Source organism: Pristiophorus japonicus, chromosome 8 (genome assembly GCF_044704955.1).
Source record: "Pristiophorus japonicus isolate sPriJap1 chromosome 8, sPriJap1.hap1, whole genome shotgun sequence".
Classification (NCBI taxonomy): domain Eukaryota; kingdom Metazoa; phylum Chordata; class Chondrichthyes; family Pristiophoridae; genus Pristiophorus; species Pristiophorus japonicus.
Window position 1 is genome coordinate 43221208 of NC_091984.1, and position 6000 is coordinate 43227207.

Sequence of the window (6000 nt, forward strand, 5' to 3'; positions counted from 1 at the left end):
AGTTCATTCCGACAGCAGTTACACATGTAACAGTCTGACTGACTTCCTGCCCATCTGGCAAGTTAGAGGTTTCACCTCCGTAGACGGAAGGCCACTAGCTACAGCCCCACTTTTAAAATTGATTTTTGATACAGCCACCTCAAACCAAGGTCTGTACGTCATAACCAAAGTCAAAGCGCATGCTAAGACTACCCCCTTAGGGAACCGAATGGTGGACGAACTAGCAAAAGAAGCAGCCTGTACAGGTTTTCTATGGGACCCCTTGGAAAACGTAAAAAATGCACCAATGACACCAGTTGCTGTTACCTGCCCTATACTGGACTTGGCAGCCAGTCAGGCTACAGACCCTGATCTTAAAAACATTCAATTAGGAAACCCAGGTCCCAAACCATATCTAGGACAAAAGTTGCAGCTCCATGACGGAGTAGTACTTAAAGAATGGAAAAGGCTAGTGCCTCAGTATTCAAGGTCATGGATGGCCAAGGGAAGTATAAGTGGCACCACCTTAACCAGCTAAAACCCTTTGGGAAAATGAACAGTCACATGTACCACATTGTGTTAGATTCAGGGGAGACCGGGCTCGCCCCACCCGACCCAACAGCTAACCCGATCCCAGCCCAAGGTATAATACCCATCATGCCGCCTACCCAAAATTTAGAGGCCGCAAGTAGTTCAGAGGAAGCCACCACAGAAGGAGGTAGTAATTCAGAGGATGACCAGGTACCCGCCCCAGGTACCTGACGAAGCCCGCGCCTCCCACAATGAAATGCCACCAAGTCCAATGGACGACTTGTCACAGAGTTTCGAAGCTATGAGTCTAATACCTCGAGCCACCCCCCCCCCGACCAGGAAAAGGAAATGAGGACGACGGTTTCCAGAGAGAGAAAGGAACACAGTCGCTTGGACTAGAAACGATCCAATACCGTTGCCTGGCTCTGCCCCGGGTTCGAGGAGATCGAGAAGACCTACTCCGTAAGGAGAGCAATTGATATTATGTTTTATTATCCTACAGGGTGGACCTGTATGCCAAAACTAATCCCATACCATGAATCAGAACATTTTCGGGATTTACCCAATGGATGGAGTAATCAGCTGAAATATGGACTAATGATTTTGTGTTTTTTGTGTTTGTTTATTACTGTAATTTGCATTGTAATATATCATTGTGCAAGTGGGTGTCAGGAGTCAGAGGGAGGAGATGGAAAACCCCTTACGAGCTAGTAGAAATAGTAACAAGGGGGTAATCATGGGAAAACTAATTCTGGTAATCATCCTTGCCGTAGCAGCAAAGACCCAAGGTAACACTTCTAATCCTCCGGTACAGGTATTTTATTATGCCAATGGTACTGGGGAGACACAGTCCACAAACTGTACTAATGCGACAAGCTGTTGGGAGGCCCTGACTAATGGGAATAATGTATGTGCCTGTAATGGTACAGCAAAAATGTGCCACGAAACCAGCCTGGATGGTAACCTAACCAAGGTATGCATTAGGTGTAACCATGTGCCCAGCCAACGACGTTACCCCATTTGGCAGGCCATGGTTAGTAGCCATTTTGCAGGCCAAGAATGGTACCACACGGCCGCCTCGGCTGACAACCCCTCGACAGGGCTTAAGTGTACTCTGACCGGAAGGGAAATATGTTGGTTATATTAACCAAGGTAATGGTCATTAACAGTTGTTTATGGGATGTAGTAGTAACGCCTCTTGTACTCAACATAACCAGCAATTTCCAGACCAACACAAAGCCCAACTGTTCATGTGAGAATCAGGGTAAAAGAATAGTTCATCGGGAACAATCTCCCACCACCACCACGATAGCCCCGACCACCACTGGGATCTCATCAACCCCTCCTACTACCGAGACTCCATATATTGAACCAGGACCAAAGGGAGGTGTTGTGTTACGAGAAACTAATCATGTTGTGTATGACAATGTACAGTATGAATTGATACCTGTTGTACTTAACATAAGTAATAGTCAGTTACCCAACTGGTGCCCGTAAATTTAAGGAAATTGTATCAGGACCTGACTTCACTACTATTGAGACAAGAAATAGGACTGAGGGAAAAGGAAAGTAAGAGTAGGTGGAAAAGGAGCATTATAAATGACATAGCTAACATAGAAACATAGAAAATAGGTGCAGGAGTAGGCCATTCGGCCATTTGAGCCTGCACCACCATTCAATAAGATCATGGCTGATCATGCAACTTTAGTACCCCTTTCCTGCTTTCTCTCCATATTCCTTGATCCCTTTAGCCATAAGGGCCATATCCAACTCCCTCTTGAATATATCCAATGAACTGGAATCAACAACTCTCTGTGGTAGCGAATTTCACAGGTTAACAACTCTGAGTGAAGAAGTTTCTCCTCATCTCAGCCCTTATCCTAAGACTGTGTCCCCTGGTTCTGGACTTACCCAACATCGAGAACATTCTTCCCACATCTAACCTGTCCAGTCCCGTCAGAATGTTATATGTTTCTATGAGATCGCCTCTCATTCTTCTAAACTCCAATGTTTAAAGGCCCAGTTGATCCAGTCTATCTTTATATGTCAGTCCAGCCATCCCGGGAATCAGTCTGGTGAAGCTTCGCTGCACTCCCTCAATAGCAAGAACATCCTTCCTCAGATTAGGAGACCAAAACTGAACACAATATTCCAGGTGAGACCTCACCAAGGCCCTGTACAACTGCAGTAAGACCTCTCTGCTTCTACACTCACCCTAGCTATGAAGGCCAACATACCATTTGCCTTCTTCAACACCTGCTGTACCTGCATGCCAACTTTCAATGACTGATGAACCATGACACCCAGGTCTTGTCCCCTTTTCCTAATCTGTGACCATTCAGATAATATTCTGCCTTCTTGTTTTTGCCCCCAAAGTGGATAACCTCACATTTATCCACATTATACTGCATCTGCCATGTATTTGCCCACTCACCTAACCTGTCCAAGTCACCCTGCAGCCTCTTAGCGTCCTCCTCACAGCTCACACCAGCACCCACTTTAGTGTCATCTGCAAACTTGGAGATATTACACTCAATTCCTTCATCTAAATCATTAATATATATTGTAAAGAGCTGGGGTCCCAGCACTGAGCCCTGAGGCACCCTACTAATCACTGCCTGCCATTCTGAAAAGGACCCATTTATCCCGACTCTCTGCTTCCTGTCTGCCAACCAGTTCTCTATCCATAACATAAGAACATAAGAACATAAGAATTAGGAACAGGAGTAGGCCATCGAGCCCCTTGAGCTTGCTCCGCCATTCAACAAGATCATGGCTGATCTGGCCGTGGACTCAGCTCCACTTATCCGCCTGCTCCCCATAACCCTTAATTCCCTTATTGGTTAAAAATTTATCTATCTGTGATTTGAATACATTCAATGAGCTAGCCTCAACTGCTTCCTTGGGCAGAGAATTCCACAGATTCACAACCCTCTGGGAGAAGAAATTCCTTCTCAACTCGGTTTTAAATTGGCTCCCCCGTATTTTGAGGCTGTGCCCCCTAGTTCTAGTCTCCCCGACCAGTAGAAACAACCTCTCTGCCTCTATCTTGTCTATACCTTTCATTATTTTAAATGTTTCTATAAGATCACCCCTCATCCTTCTGAACTCCAATGAGTAAAGACCCAGTCTACTCAATCTATCATCATAAGGTAACCCCCTCATCTCCGGAATCAGCCTAGTGAATTGTCTCTGTACCCCCTCCAAAGCTAGTATATCCTTCCTTAAGTAAGGTGACCAAAACTGCATGCAGTACTCCAGATGCGGCCTCACCAATACCCTGTACAGTTGCAGCAGGACCTCCCTGCTTTTGTACTCCATCCCTCTCACAATGAAGGCCAACATTCCATTCGCCTTCCTGATTACCTGCTGCACCTGCAAACTAACTTTTTGGGATTCATGCACAAGGACCCCCAGGTCCCTCTGCACCGCAGCATGTTGTAATTTCTCCCCATTCAAATAATATTCCCTATTACTGTTTTTTTTTCCAAGGTGGTTGACCTCACATTTTCCGACATTGTATTCCATCTGCCAAACCTTCGTCCATTCGCTTAACCTATCTAAATCTCTTTGCAGCCTCTCTGTGTCCTCTACACAAGCCGCTTTCCCACTAATCTTTGTGTCATCTGCAAATTTTGTTGCTCTACTCTCTGTCCCCTCTTCCAGGTCATCTATGTATATTGTAAACAGTTGTGGTCCCAGCACCGATCCCTGTGGCACACCACTAACCACCGATTTCCAACCCAAAAAGGACCCATTAATCCCAACTCTCTGCTTTCTGTTCACCAGCCAATTCTCGATCCATGCTAATACATTTCCTCTGACTCCGTGTACCTTTATCTTCTGCAGTAACGTCAGTACATTAGCCCCCAATCCGATGTGCTTTGATTTTGCACACTAATCTCTTGTGTGGGACCTTGTCAAAAGCCTTTTGAAAGTCTAAATACACCAAATCCACTGGTTCTCCCTTGTCCACTCTACTAGTTACGTCCTCAAAAAATTCTAGAAGATTTGTCAAGCATGATTCCCTTGCATACTGCGGAAACCAGGGCCTACTGTTCCCCAACTTACTTTTTAGCCTCGCTATTTCTAGTTAGCACTGGGAGTGATCTGCCTCCCTATGTGGCTTCTTAATTACTTCCCTTAGTGCGCCCCTAGCATCTTCTATCTCTTGCTGGAAGCTCAAGTTTTCCAATTTATATATTTTTTTAGCTCTAAATTGTTTTCATTTGCTTCAACAATGGCTGCTGTGGCATTTAAATTTGAAAGGCTTTATTGTTGTAGCAATGAAGCTGCCTGTTCGGCCCCTCTTTCTAATTGCCTAATACTGTGGCTTAATCGACCAATTTCTTGTCTTAAATGCTGTATCTCTCCCTCGTTTAACTGCTTCACAAGTTCGAGGCCTTCTTTCTTTTGTTTTATACCTTCAATCTCTCTTTCTTTTAGTTGAATCTCTTTTACTTGCAATTCTTTCAAATTTTGTATCACTTTGTCGTCCTACCTCATTAATTCCTCATCTCTCCGGACACAACAAAATTCGCTGAATGCCACGAGACTATTTGCCCGTTTTGGCCTTAGCTCGCTCTTATCTACTCTCTCCTGGATAAGTTTCACTATCTCCCCGAAGGACGCAGGTTGACCCTTGTGGATGTACCGTGCATGTAACTCTTCTAAGTCTTGCATCAGGAACTTTTTGAACAACTTCTCCTGATAAACTAGCTCAACATTTCTTTTTATTGTTGGCTTTCTGTTCATGAGTGATCCCTTCATCCTGTGATTTTTGAATATAACCACTGGTGGGTCCCCATTTAATCAGTTACAACTAGCGAGATGACTGCTCCTTAAGACACAACTCCCAATCCATTTAATCCTTTATATTATACTTCGCAACACAAGTTAGAATCACAACTCCCAAAATTTCCAATTGTTCAAAAGAATCATCAAAAAGCTGTCTCACCAGATCCCCGCATTCTCCACCAGTTTGTAATATTTCTAAGTCTCTGGCATTAAATTGACAGCTAGACGATTCTTTTAAAATAATTCAGAACAGTTTATTGAAAACACATACAGATGGTATGTTGCCTTCCTGGTGCAAGCATTAAGGATATCTCGGAGCAGCTGCAGGGCATTCTGGAGGGGGAGGGTGAACAGCCAGTTGTCATGGTATCAACGATATAGGTAAAAAATGGGATGAGGTCCTACAAGCTGAATTTAGGGAGCTAGGAGTTAAATTAAAAAGTAGGACCTCAAAGGTAGTATTCTCAGGCTAGTCAGAGTAGAAATAGCAGAATAGTTAAGGTGAATACGTGGCTTGAGGAATGGTGCAAGAGGGAGGGATTCAAATTTCTGGGACATTGGAATCGATTCTGGGGGAGGTGGGACCAGTACAAACTGGACAGTCTGCACCTGGGCCGGACCAGAACCAGTGTCCTACGGGGAATGTTTGCAAGTGCTGTTTGGGAGGGTTTAAACTAATATGGCAGGGGGATG